The sequence below is a fragment of the Saccopteryx leptura genome, chromosome 3, assembly GCF_036850995.1.
Source record: "Saccopteryx leptura isolate mSacLep1 chromosome 3, mSacLep1_pri_phased_curated, whole genome shotgun sequence".
Taxonomy (NCBI): Eukaryota; Metazoa; Chordata; class Mammalia; order Chiroptera; family Emballonuridae; genus Saccopteryx; species Saccopteryx leptura.
Genome location: NC_089505.1, coordinates 196,038,294 through 196,053,215, shown reverse-complemented (window position 1 = coordinate 196,053,215; position 14,922 = coordinate 196,038,294). Strand labels below are relative to the sequence as shown.

Sequence of the window (14,922 nt, the reverse complement as noted above, 5' to 3'; positions counted from 1 at the left end):
TTTAAAATAAGATATGTGCAGTGTGCATAGGGATTTGTTCATAGTTTTTTTTATAGTCTGGCACTCCAACGGTCTGAAGGACAGTGAACCGGCCCCCTGTGTAAAAAGTTTGGGGACCCCTGCTCAAATCCCTCAGCGAGATCTTCTGAGCATGGCTTTTAAGATACCAAGAGGCAGCCCTGGCCGGTTGGCTCAGCGGTAGAGCGTCGGCCTAGCGTGCGGAGGACCCGGGTTCGATTCCCGGCCAGGGCACACAGGAGAAGCGCCCATTTGCTTCTCCACCCCTCCGCCGCGCTTTCCTCTCTCTCTCTCTCTCTTCCCCTCCCGCAGCCAAGGCTCCATCAGAGCAAAGATGGCCCGGGTGCTGGGGATGGCTCTGTGGCCTCTGCCCCAGGCGCTAGAGTGGCTCTGGTCGCAACATGGCAATGCCCAGGATGGGCAGAGCATCGCCCCCTGGTGGGCAGAGCGTCGCCCCATGGTGGGCGTGCCGGGTGGATCCCAGTCGGGCGCATGCGGGAGTCTGTCTGACTGTCTCTCCCTGTTTCCAGCTTCAGAAAAATGAAAAAAAAAAAAAGATACCAAGAGGCAGAAAAAGCCCAATAGAGATAAGGGGAACTACCAGCTTTTAGGATACGCCCTTAAAGGCTCCAACACCCCAAAGGGGTCTCACAGGATGCCATCTGGGTCCTGCTTCAGTAGTGGAAAGGAAGGTCATTGAGCTAAAGCCTGCCAGACTTACATGCCTCTGCTGTGAGGAAACAGGGACACTGGAAGGTAGGCTTCCCCCTTGCTTCTCTAAGGGAGGGTTCAGTCTCTTCCAGCCCTGCTCCAGCCACCTATGACCTAACCTTGCCCAGAATGCTGGGGTTTGCCACTGAAGGCTGAAGGTGCCCAGGGCCGTCAGCCCCATCTATGACACTGTGGACGAGCCTAGGGTATTTCTTCCAAGAAGCAGGTAAACTGATCTCATTTGCACAAGGGCCACTTAACTATGTCTTGCCTGAATAGTCAGGTTTTTTATTCTTCCCTCAAAGATCTCTGTTGTGGGTGTTGATAGTCCTATTTTCTGCTGCTTTGTTTAATATATAGTGTTTCCTCTATTCCTCCTACCTCAATGCCCCACTCATATTTCAGGCTGGGACCTACTCCTAAGTTAGAGCTCTGTTTCCCCCCTTTTGCTGACTTCTATTATGAATCTACCTTTGCCACCCAGCTTAGAGTATCCCAAGGTTCTCTTTACCACGCCACAGTCACAGAACTCCAGGGAAAAGCAACCTGGTCTCATCTCTCCAGGCAGAGGAGAACAGAAGCTCCATCTCCAAACATGCTGCAGATGGCTTTTCCAGTCTACCTGAATCATTACCAGCTAGAAGCAGCGGTCATTGGGACTTGGACGTGAGCTGCAAAGTATAGAATTATGACAACAATCCCAGTGCCATGCGGACTTTTCCTGGATATGGACTTTTCCTGGACTCCTGCTTCTTGGGACAGCTCCTAACAGACTGCACTGGGGTTGGGTTGCATTTTTCAGGGATTTGGCATGGTGATGGTGCCAACTTGGACTTGGTGAACATGTTAAGGACACTACTCTTATGGATTCTTGCTGTATTGGCCAAGAGTTTGCTTAAAGGCTTTAATCACTGTAAAAAAAAATAGAAGACTGGATAAAGATGTGGCACATATACACCATGGTATACTATTCAGCCATAAGAAATAATGACATCAGATCATTTACAACAAAAGGGTGGGATCTTGATAACATTATACAGAGTGAAATAAGTAAATCAGAAAAAAAACAAGAACTGCATGATTCCATACATTGGTGGGACATAAAAATGAGACTAAGAGGCATGAACAAGAGTCTGGTGGTTATGGGGGGTGGGGGATGGAAGGAGGGAGAGCGGGAGGGGGACAAAGAAAACTAGATAGAAGGTGACGGAGGAAAATCTGACTTTGGGTAATGGGTATGCAACATAATTGAATGACAAAATAACCTGGACATGTTTTCTTTGAATATATGTACCCTGATTTATTGATGTCACCCTATTAAAATTAATAAAAATTAAAAAAAAAAAAACTTGACAACAAATTTTAATTTATTTCTCATACAAATTACATGTAAGACCGGGGTGTTTATAATAGCAATGCTGCCATTCAAATAAGAAGCAGGCAATACTGTCCCCACTGACTTGAAAGAGAAGAAGCTTAAGCAAGGAATTTCAAGTGCATATAAAAGGTGTTAAGGAACTAGAAAACGGGACATGGAAAAACTGAAAGTAGTGAAGGTAATTCACTTACCAGAATATGAAATAAAAATAATCAACTCATTCAATGAAACCATAATGCTGAATTAGGTCAGCAATGCTGAAAACATGATACAGAATTAGGTCAACAACCCAGACCTAGAAACCTCCTCCCTGTCTCCTGACGCTGCAAGTACTGTGTTCAGTCAGAGCTGGCTACCTTTTCACCAGCCTATCCGGCGTGCAGCTAAGAAGGAAGCACACAGAGATGAAAGAAGACTGTCCTCCCACAAGAGTGTCAAAGTCTGTAAACCCATGGGAAGCCAGTACAGAGGCATCGCCCACAAGACCTTACAGCTGGAAGTGAACGTGTGAGCACAGCTGAAAAGAACATAAACCGTCTCCACAAAGAACTTCTGTTTTGACTGCCTGACCCAGAGTCAGCCTTGGAAACTTCTTCGTGGCTCCATCACCAAAAAGTCTGCAAAGGAGGGAGGCAAGGAGGATGCAAAATACAGCACTCCCTATTCCTCATTAAGACTCCAGAAGGGCTGGGCCCTTAGATTTTTTTTTTCTTTTCTTTTCTTTTTTTTCATGCAGCATCAACAGGTCTGAGATGGTGTCTCCACAGTCTAAACACAATACATGGGGACAACAGCAGCCTCGGAGTCCAATATTTCCACAGGCAGCCAGACAGGTGTGTTATCAGAAAGGGGACTGGGCCCAGAATGGACCTGTAGTGTGTGGGTTCTTGCTTTGTGCAGAAAAGATATCACAACACAAGTCCAGGTGATTTTGAGAGTACATTTATTAAAGCTGGGACAGTGAAACAAGAAAGGGCCTAGGATAGAAGAAGCAACAGGGGAGAGCCTGGGCTGGGCTGCTCTGACTCTCTAGAAACACTGTAGGAAAGAAGTGAGCCGAGGCGGGGCTGCTGTCAGCTCACTGGAGAGCCAGAGAAAAGGGGTCTTGGAGAGAGGTTCGGAGGCTAGCCCAGGACGAGCTGCCACTGCCCACTGCTCCCCTGGTTGCAAGTCTCGTGGGGACCCTTAGAGTTTAGGAGATGAACACCTGTGGGGAGAAACATGGGGGAGGCAGAGGTGCAGGGTTGCTCCCAGGAGAGCATGCCCCCTAAGATGTTTTAAATGACAGTTTCTACGTGGGCCACAAAAGTGCCCCACCCGGTCCCTATTAAGACTGGCAAGAGCAAGAATGGTTCCTCTGCCCTTCTCCTCCAGATCCCAGGCTCCCCTTCTCTGCCTCCTTCTGCGCAGGTATCCAGAGCTTAGCTGCTATCCTGATAAGCTGCCACACGCATGCTCCAGAGTCCCAGCCTCACTCTACTCTGCACCCCCACGCCGTAATTCCTACTTGCTTAGTTCAGCTGGGAGTTCTGGAGAATGATCCAATGACAGGAACTCCCACTAAAGTGTGAATAATTGACAAGCCTTCTTCCCACCTCAACTCCACACTCTCACTGTTAAGTCAATCTCCTAGTCCCCATATTTTAGGTAATATGGAGAAGGAGTTTGGAGATAGCTTGGGGACGAGAAGTTTGTTTTTCTGTTGTCCCATCAATCACAACACTTGCTAGCCTTGAAAAAGGTCAAGGAAAAAGTAGGGTAATAACTCAGAGCTTCTTGAAGGGCAGGAGGACTGCACCCTTGCTCTGCTTTCTCCCACTGCCCCCAAGGAGGGCACTCCCAGACCACCTCATGCCATCCCCTCTCCGGTCTTCTCATTTTAACAAAGAAATGAAATTCTAACACATGCTAGGATATGGAGGAACCTTGAACACATTATGCTAAATGAAAGAAACCAGTTACAAAAGGACAAATATTGCATGATTCCCCTTTATTTATATGAGGAACAACAGGCAAATTCACTGAGACAGAAACTAAAATAGAAGTTACCAGGGGCTGACAGGAGGGGAGAATGGGGAGTTTCCATTTGAAATGATGAAAAGTTCTAGAAAACAGACATACCTCAGAGAAGAGCAGGCTTGGTTCCCTCCCACCGCAATGAAGCAAGTCGATCTTTTTGCTGACGGAGGGTCTTGTCTTCAATTTGTAAAAAAGACATCTGTGACACGCAGTAAGCAGAAATGCAATAAAATGAGGTATGCCTGTAGACAGTAATGACAGTTGTGCAACATTGTTAATGTTCTAATGCCACTGAAGAGTACACTTAAGAATGGTCAGTTTTATGTAATGTATATTTAACCATAATTTAAAAGCTTACAACAAAAAATTAGCCAAGGGAGATAACTTCACACACTCCTCCCTCTCCCCCCACCTCATTCGACCCTCACTGACACTGGCTTTAGACCTGATACCTCAGTGTCTGTCCACATTCTCTGGTTAGGAGTCAACCCAAGGAGGTCTGGCTCCCAGAGAGAGAGACAGACAGGCCTACTGATTTGGTGTTACAGAACAGAGCTGCGGAAGGTGTTCAGGCAATGTCTCCTCCCTGTATTTCACCTATTCTGTCAGGAAGTGGACCCCATTCTCATTTCCCTTGCTCTTCTATGCTATCCCTGAGCCAAGCTCCCAAGGGTTGGTTAGCAGGTGGCCCTGAATCCATATTCACTATTGTCAGGTAAGCCTAGAGGTGAACCAGACAAACCCATTCCCCAGCTGTAGTGGACTCCACTGGACCTTTGGGATCTGGGTGGATACATCAAATTATTGAGCTAGCTGCTGGAAAAAAATACCAAGTTTTTCCACTTCCCTTCTTTATCATATGCTTAGTGAACAACTTCTATGCACTAGTGAGCAACTCTGGGCAGACTCCTCAATCCATAGCACCTCAGTTTCCCCATCCATAAAGTGGAGATAATACTCACGCCTATCTCATAGAATTCTGATGAACATTGTGTTACACATAAAAGTTTTAGGAAAACCACCTAACATGTATTGAGTGTCATTCCTGTTATCTGAGTCAGTCTAACATCCTTGATCTTCATTGCCCATTGCTGATGTGTGACATTTTTTCCCCAATGTTTGATACTCTTGTCCCACAAAAGTTGAGGAAGGGTGTGCAAGAGGATGGCTTTACTTTTTATTTCATAACTCTATAACTCTCTCTACAGTTTCTTCACCACTTGTACTACAGCAGCCAAAATACCAGCCAATCATCTGGCTCATGCTATATCAACTGAAGTTCTCCACCTCATTAGAGTTCTCAAAAAAGATCATCTTTTTAAAAAAACTGTAGGATACAAAACTGTAAGCAAAGGGGAACAGAGATAAGGGGCAACAAAAACTCAGGTCCAGCTATTCTTGTCTCTACCCTCCAGACTTCCCAATTATGTGAACCCACAAATTCCCTTTTCTGCATAAGCTAGTCTGAGTTTCAGTCACTTAAAACTAAGAAAGCCTTGACTGATAATCTTGAAAGCAATGTCAGTAAAAACAATAGTGTTAATATTGGTATCCATCTGATCTCTCTCTTCTGCCAGTGTTGTTTCAGACATACTTTTAATGAAGAATACTAAAATTACTTTTTAGCTAAATGACAAAGGAAAGTATTGCATGCCTTAAATAAATAAAGATTGAAATGACAACAACAAAACAGAATTCACTACCTTTAATTCAAGCCATCCTGTCCATTAAAGACCTTATGAAGCATTAAAAGAACTGAGAGGTCTGAACTGTGGTGGTGCCGTGGGTAAAAGCGTTGACCTGGAATGCTGAGGTTGCCAGTTCAAAACCTCGGGCATGCCTGTTCAAGGCACATATGAAAGTTAATGCTTCTGCTCCTCCCCCTTCTCTCTGTCTCTGTCTCTCTCTGTCTCCTCTCTCTAAAATGAATAAATAAATCTAAAATAAATAAATAAATAAATAAATAAAAGAACTGAGAGGTCCATCTCTCACAGGCACGACTGCCATTACTCAGCATGACCTTCCCCTCAACCATTCTGCACAAGGATGGGGGTTCATGCTCCCTCTATTCACACCTAGGCATGCTGTCCACCAGGGGAACCCTTGTCTTCCCTTGGAAGACATTAGTCATTGTGTCCTCAGAGAGTCTTCTCCTATCCTCCCATAGCCTGAACTCCTGAGGCTCCCTTGGCATCTCTCTCAGCATTTCTGATTTTATCATGGTTTATTTCTATGCCTGTTTTATATGCTAGTCCTTAAAATGCTTGACAGAAGGAACTTTCACATTCATTTCACCAACTGTTGCACTTGGCACAAATCAGGCACTCAGTACAGGGTTGATGAACAATAAATGGTGGAAACTTCCTGACACTGACCTTCTAAGACTACCACTGTGTTCTTCTTGCAGATGTGATGAGCTGTGCACCTTGCTGCCAAGGTGAGACCCACCAGGATTCCCCTGCCTTACGCTGCTTTTTGGTTTAGCCTTCGTGTCCTTTCCTCCCTACTCTGCCTGCTGCTCCCAACACTCAGCTTAGACTTTATGAGTCAGGAAGAAATTACCAAGATGTGGAAGTTCCCTTTGGGGATCGCTCCTTATTTTTTATTTCACCGTCACAGATGGGGAACTTTGAAGTGTGGAGAAACTTTCAAGATGTAAAACAAGTAATCATCCAAGAGGTACTAACTGTAATGAATGTACTCTTGAAGTATGAACACAGAGATACATGTGCAGACATAAGACATGCAAATACATGCACACAGATGCACGCAGACGCATTCATACAAAGACATGCAAAAGACTTCTGAAAGTCTGACAAGTCTAGAAACAGGTAAGAATCATTTTTTGTGTGTCTTTAAGTCAGAACTTGTGCAATTCTATCAACCAAATTATTGTCCTTCCAACAGAGATGTATGTTGCTAACATTTTATTCTTCCATGTAAAGCGTACACCATTCAACAATATGTTTTATGAGGAAAACTCAGTTAACAATGTCAGAGCATTCTTCAGGAGTTACAAAAGCTGTGTAGCAACAATATTAAATCAAACACCAGATCGCTAAACAGTCTGGCCTCAATTACACAAGGGCAGATGGGGGCATACAGCTATCTGGCAAATGTTTACCTCATTTGTTTTCATAACATCAAAAATAGACTAATTAGATTTGATTTAAAATCTCAAGTGACTTTGGTTTCTCACTTTGTATCTAGTCTGAATCCTAGCTGGAAAGTCAATGCAATATAAACACTGGAACATCATGTTTACTTTGAGGGGAGTTTGAGGTTGGGCAGCAGTGCTTGTATTAGTATTTTCTAGAAGTTGACAAAAGCAGTCTGTTCATAATGCAAAATGAGCCATTATTTTAAAGAACTTAAAGGACCACCTACTTCCCCACTCTCTTCTGACCCAGTTGTTGCGGTGTCCCAGACTTCATGGTTTGAGCCAAAAGTAACCTCTAGACGTGACATCTACACGCAAATGTAGGTTAAAGACCAACCAAAGTCAAGTATAAAATCCAGGGTTAGAGAGCTTCAGGCTTAAAGAAGACTCAGCAGTCATTTATTTCAACCCCATCATTTTATTAACAAACATACCCAGAGCAATTATAAAATTTTCCCAAAGTCACAGAGGTAGGGGCGGACCCGCAGGCCCTGGGTCAGACATCCAGTCAAACATTTTCTTCCACTGTTTCTACTGCTTCCCTAAAGACTAGAGTACTTACCTTAATAATCTACTCTTACTTGTCAACATTTGCTATAAGAACAGTGGACATCACATGGATGTAAAACAATTTCATTACATTTATCTCAAAGAACAATGCTGTAGTTGTTTTACCTGGCTGTGGAGTAAGCACTCTGTCCCAGAAATTGGCCATCCCCCCCAAGAAAAAAAATAAACTCTCCGTTAGTGAGAGAAAATTTAAATCCAATATTTAACCTTAAGGCACTTCCTAAATATTTTTTTAAAAATTTTTAAAGTAAAACAAAAATAGGATCATCATAACCTTTAGCATAGAGTGGGACTGGGTAGACAAACATCAAAACATTTGTGTTTAATTTTTTCAGGCCATTGGAATATCAAAACTACCTGATATGCATTTACCTAATTAAATAAACAATTTATTATTTTATAATTATTTTAAAGATATATAAACTATTCACTACTGAAATTTATTAACATCAATTTGGTACTGAATGTGTTCCCTTGTGTATCTTAAAGCAGAATTCTTACAGTCTAAAGCGCCCTCTAGTGTTCTTATGCAAAAACTTTTCAGATAAAGTCCCATCCTTTCTATATAATGGCCTTTTGGCCTGGATAGTCCTAATTTAGTCCTATTGGCCTGCCGTCCTGTTTGGTTTAACATTTGCCTGACATTTTCACTTTAATGGAGAATTATTATTAACAGTCACATAAAAATCTGGGATTGGTTAGGTAGGCCCCCACTTTGTATTTCCAAGCTTCCCTCATGGTCTCATCCAGTACTATGAAGCACATGAGCAGTGCTATGATTGAATGATTGTGCCCCCCTCAAATTTATATATGTGTGTGTGTGTGTGTGTGTGTGTGTGTGTGTGTTTGTGTGTGTGTGTGTATTTTTTTTTTTTTTACAGAGACAGAGAGAGGGATAGACAGGGACAGACAGACAGGAATGGAGAGATGAGAAGCATCAATCATTAGTTTTTTGTTGCGCGTTGCAACACCTTAGTTGTTCATTGATTGCTTTCTCATATGTGCCTTGACCGTGGGCCTTCAGCAGACTGAGTAACCCCTTGCTCGAGCCAGCGACTTTGGGCTCAAACTGGTGAGCTTTTTGCTCAAACCAGATGAGCCCGCACTCAAGCTGGCAACCTCGGGGTCTCGATCCTGGGTCTTCAGCATCCCAGTCCGACGCTCTATCCACTGCACCACCATCTGGTCAGGCAAATTTATATTTTGAAGCCCTAATTCCCAATGGTGTGGTATTGGGAGGTGGCGCTTTGGAGAGGTAATTGGGTTTAGATGAAGTCATGAGGTTGGAGCCCTCGCAATGGGATGAGTGCCCTTATAAGAGGAAAAACCAGAGCCCCCCTCCCCCAACACACACCCACAGGTGTGCATGCATGCATGCACATCAAAGAAGGGTCATGTGGGAACATAACAAGAATATGGCCATCTTCAAACCAGAATACAGGCTCTCAAATCTGCTAGCACCTTGACCCTAAACTTCCACACTCCAGAACTATGAGAAATACCTGTTGTTTAAGCCACCCAGTCTATGATATTTTGCTATAACAGCCTAAGCTAAGACAAGCAGCAAACAAAGATGTCACTCTAACAAAGGATAATCAGCAATGGCTTATTTCTATTTTCCCTAATCCTTTGCAAACATAACAGAACTACCACTTCCTTTTCAGGACAGCAGGACATTTGCTTACAAAGGAAAAGGCACTCAAAAGGAGCTGCCAGGGACAGTGAATCCCTCTTGCCTCTGTTGATGGTGAGAGAACAGTCTGATGCCCTGAGCCCTTGGGTTTACCAGTAGGTGTGACATGCCCATGCTCAAGCCCACCAGATGGATGAATCCACAAAGGCACAGCTGTGGGGTCAGTAGGAAAGGTAGGAAATTTGGGGTGAGGATTTTCAAAATATTTTCAGAGAAGAAGAGTAAAGAGCACTTAGAAGCATACAGAGACCAATCTGCACACTTTTAACATAATGATTTGGCCATTTCTTAAATGAGGTGTACCTACTATGACTATATTATTTGGTGATACTTTTTTATTTTGAATTAAACCATTTCAGTAGTATGCATTCAAAAGTGGAAGTTTACACTTAGTAAAATATTAAGTGCTGAATTTCTGATTCTCAGGTAAGTTCATGATAAATGTGAAATTGCATAGAATGTCAGCATTTTCATCCCCCTCAGCCATGAGGAACAAAATGATATCAATAACAGAGTAAAAGCCCTGGCCGGTTGGCTCAGTGGTAGAGCATCGGCCTGGCGTGCAGGAGTCCCGGGTTTGATTTCTGGCCAGGGCACACAGGAGAAGTGCCCATCTGCTTCTCCACCCCTCCCCCTCTCCTTCCTCTCTGTCTCTCTCTTCCCCTCCTGCAGCCAAGGCTCCGTTGGAGCAAAGTTGGCCCGAGTGCTGAGGATGGCTCTGTGGCCTCTGCCTCAGGCGCTAGGATGGCTCTGATTGCGGCAGAGCAACGCCCCAGATGGGCAGAGCATCGCCCCCTGGTGGGCAAGCCGGGTGGATCCCGGTCGGGCACATGCGGGAGTCTGTCTGACTGCCTCCCCGTTTCCAACTTCAGAAAAATACAAATAAATAAATAAATAAATAACAGAGTAAAAACACAAATCTGCTAAGGAAGCATTATAATGGACATCAAAAGCTATTTTGAGAGCCCTGTACTTGAAGTTTATGATTTATCACATGCAGCTGTAGAGGTGCTGACATAACATTTACAGCCACTGATTGTTCTTCTAAATTGACTCTGCCAAGCTTTTTACTTTTTTCACATAAATGTTCTTAGTTTGTTAATCTTCTCATAAAATCTACACAATCACCACATAAAGCCTCTGAAGAATCTTTATTCCTGTGCTATCCAATCTCCAGCTCACTTTTTCCAGCACCTACATTGGACTTGACAGTCTCCCTGACTCACTTCCTTTGTTCTTGCATTCCTTTTGCCGTTTTCTTTTTTTTTTCAATTCTTCTTCTCAGATGGACCAGAGACCCAAGTGGAACGCTTCATGAATTTACGTGTCATCCTTGTGCAGGAGCCATGCTAATCTTCTCTGTATTGTTCCAATTTGAGTGTGTATGCTGCCGAAGTGAGCACTCACACAGGCCATGTCGTGTACATCTATATTTGGGTTCATTTTTCTTTGTGTAATCCAAGGAATCATGTATCAGACCAAAGACACCACCAAAGCTGTCCTGCCACCACCAAAATAGGTTCTGAATCCAAATACAAAGATGGCATCGGGTATGGTCTTATACATTTTGGCAAGTTTTAACAGAATCTCTGTCTTAGGTACTATTGTCTTCCCAGGGTGAAGGATTTCAATGACCATTTGTTTCTGCTGTAGTACTTTGTTGGTCATGAACTTCCTGGTACGGAGAGTTACTGCATTATTCATGATGGTAGCCAATCTTCAAACAACCAGGGAAGAAAGAAATAACTTTGCCAATTTTTATCTCAGGTTTTTGTGTTGATGTACAAAAAAGTGAAGCAAAAGCTATAATGTATTTGGTAATGAAAACAGAATTTTTATCAATGTCATGTTGCTAATTTTATGTCACTGTTACCAAAGCTTCACCAAAAATGATCAAATCCAAATATGGTTTCATTTTTTAAAACTAATTCATGAAATCAAAGCAATGCTTCTAGAAATTTAGTCTAAGATGAAACATAACATTGTGAATCTTCCCATAAATTTAGTTTAAAAGTTCGATATTAACTGTAAAAGCATTTGTGATAATACTATATAATTCTGTTGGAACATTGTGTCCATGGTAAAAACAATATTTTACTAATTTAAGGTGTCTAATTTTAAAATTGATATGAAGCAGAAATGTAATTTACACTTAAAGTGTAAATGTAAGTCATAATTTCACTCAAAAAAAGTTGCATTATTATAACAATAGGAGCTATATTTGTCTAAATTTACAAATTTTGAATATGCCAAGTATTAAACTACAAAATTTTTGTTATGAAGCTGATGTTGAATTAAAAAAAAAAAAAAAAAAACGTTCAGCAAGGTCTCACCAGACTGCTCTCTTCATTGCCCATCATTAATTGGAACTACTTGTTAAATAAATTTGTATCCTATAAGGATATTAAACTTTTTTGTAAATGAGTCTTCTAGATTTTGGGTTATTCACTCAATAGCAGTTAAAATTTTTAATTAAAAAATTCAGACCCTGGCTGGTTGGCTCAATGGTAGAGCATCAACCTGGTGTGTGGAAATCCCAGGTTTGATTCCTGATCAGGACACACAAGAGAAGCAACCATCTGCTTCTCCTTCCCTTCCCCCCTCCCTTCTTACTTCTCTCTTCTCCTCCTGCAGCCATGGCTCAATTGGTTCGAGCATATCGGCCCCAGGTACTGAGGACGGCTTCATGGAGCCTCTACGTAAGGTGCTAAAAATAGCTCAGTTGTGAGCATCAGCCCCAGACGGGGGTCACCAGGTGGATCCTGGTCAGGGCACACGTGGGAGTCTGTCTCTTTGTCTCATTTCCTCTCACTTAAAAAAGTAAAAATTCAAGGAGTACCAAAAATCTTTAGCTTTTGAAGTTTTTGGAGAATTTCAATTATTGGAAAACAAAACATGCAAAAAGCAAGACATGAAACATCCAAACAATAGCAAAGTGTGAATAAATTAATAATGGGCACACAAGTCATGTCCGATGTTTTATATTAAAATTCAATAATTGCTCTTTGGAATATACCTGCTTGTGGGAAGAAACTTTTATAATGGCCAATGGGATTGTACAAAATTAGGAGCGTCTTTGTGCAGCATCCTTGTTGGGGAAACAGCAAAAGAATCACATCCGGAGATAATTTATTTAATGAATTTTGTCTTTTGGAAATGGTTGTCAAGAAAAGATACCTTGAATAAAGGCAAAAAAAAAAGTGCATCAAGGATTATACTTTAGCTGATTACATATACATTTTAATACAAAAATATTATAATTGAGAAGTCTCCATTTTGCTGAATGCACTGAGTTCTTGTAGAGAGATTATTTCTTAAATAAAACTATTATGGTTTACAGAAAAGCAGCAATTGAAGGTAATAATTTCTATTTATTAGCATAAAGTACAACTTCTAAAATAATTACAGATTATGAAAAATTAAAAATAATATGTACATATTAGAAAAAAAGGCATTCTTCAGAAAAATGCTAGTGATATAGTAGTAGAGCCAGATATGACCAAAAAGCTGATTAACTATGCAAATATTTAACAAAAATAACCATTCTAGCCTGACCTGTGGTGGAGCAGTGGATAAAGTGTCAACCTGGAAACACTGAGGTTGCCAGTTCAAAGCCCTGGGCTTACCTAGTCAAGGCACATATGGGAGTTGATGCTTCCTGCTCCTTCCCCTTCCCTCTCTTTCTCTCCCCTCTCTATAATGAATAAATAAAATCTTTAAAAAAAAATAAATAAATAAAATAACCATTCTACTTATTTTTAGTACTCAAATGAGACAATATAAAGGTTTCATTTTTTTTATTTTGCTTTAACATACATAAATTTTTTAAAGAATTTCATTTCAAAAATGTTTAAATACAAATATTCTGTAGGCCTATCCATATAATAAAACTGATTTTTCAATAAATAATTTTTTTAATTATGTTATATAATATGTATAATTTAAATTCTTTCAATTTTGAAAGTATACTGTTTCGGACAAACAGCTACCATTTTCTAAGAGTTTACTATCTATCAGACACTGTGCTCAAATTGCTTTATCTACCTATTTAATCTTGACAAATACCCTGGAGGGTAGGAATTATTATCTCCATTTTATCTGATGACAGTAAGTAGTAGAGTGGGAATCTGTATCCAGTCTCCATGCCTGACTGCCTCTCTCTCCCTATATTACAGGACACTACTGACCCACAACAAAGAGAATGCGCTTCTAGCTAATAACCATGATTTGGTTATATCATGACCTCTGACCCCATTGACCACTTGGCCAAGGCAGTATATTCTTAGGATAGCTGGCACATTTAGGGGGCCAGACTACAGCTGCAAACCCAAGCAATTCACTGCACCCAAAAGATCCTAGGAGAGTCACAGATCTTTCAAGACACAGGTAATTTATGCATGTGTATGCAATCTCTAGTTCTGCAGAATATTTTATTCTGCATTCAGTGGTACCCTATACATACATACTACAGGGGTGAGATCCATAATGGACAGCTCTTGCAGTACTGTGAACCAAATTGTACAGGAATATGTGCACCACATAGCAACTTGTGGGTCAATGACAGACTGATATACAGTGCTGGCCCTGTAAGATTAAAATGGAGCTCAAAACTTCTTGTCACCTAGTATCATTGTAACTGTTGTAACATCATAGTGCTACCTGTTTACCAAAAAATTTATGACAAAAAAAAGAAGGAAGGAAAAGAGGGAGGGAGGGAGGGAGGGAGGGAGGGAGAGAAAGAAATGAAACCAAGTAAATCACCATGGACATATTTCTGAAAAGAGTAAGATCTCCCCAACAAGAGCCTCAGGCAGGTCCTTCAGGAGGCCTTCCAGTAGGCCACATTGTTATCATAGGAGAAGACAGCTTCAGGTGTGCTGCTGCCCTGAGCACCTTCCTGTGGGATAAAATGTGGAGGTGAAAGACAGTGATATTAATAATCCTGACCCTGTGTAGGCCTAGGCTAATGTGTGTGTTTGTGTCTTGGTTTTTAACAATAAAGTTTTAAAAGTTCTTTTAAAAATAGATTTTTTAAAAAAGAAAAAGTCATTTGATCAAGGTTGTTTTTTGTATTAACTATAGGTTGTCAATGAGAGCTATTCACTTTAGTAATCAATAATTTATTAGTGTTATAAACTATAATTTTAGAGTATTGGAATTTTAACAAGCAGATGTTCAACTGCATCTATGGTTTTCTGTAGGCAATGCATTACAGATCAATATGTATATTCATATTTCTCTGTCATAATTTTAACATAAAACAAGCATTGTCAATTCATTTTCAAACATTTACACATTAGTGTAATTTTATTTTCCAGTAAGAATATTACAATTTACACGCATTGCTCAAAAGACAGATACAACTCTCCTATT

The 14,922-nt window shown here is 41.2% G+C and overlaps 1 protein-coding gene, 1 non-coding gene and 1 pseudogene across 2 annotated transcripts in view; all 3 read right to left on the bottom strand.

The window, feature by feature from the left end:
* RNF144B (ring finger protein 144B) overlaps positions 1–14,922 on the bottom strand; it is a 264,045-nt gene that overhangs the window by 182,746 nt on the left and 66,377 nt on the right. The gene's annotated exons all lie outside the window — the stretch shown is intronic.
* On the bottom strand, positions 10,712–11,253 carry LOC136397331 (small ribosomal subunit protein eS24 pseudogene; annotated as a pseudogene).
* On the bottom strand, positions 10,846–10,952 carry LOC136401929 (U6 spliceosomal RNA). The gene has a single exon (XR_010750852.1). It is a non-coding gene; the product is annotated as a U6 spliceosomal RNA (small nuclear RNA).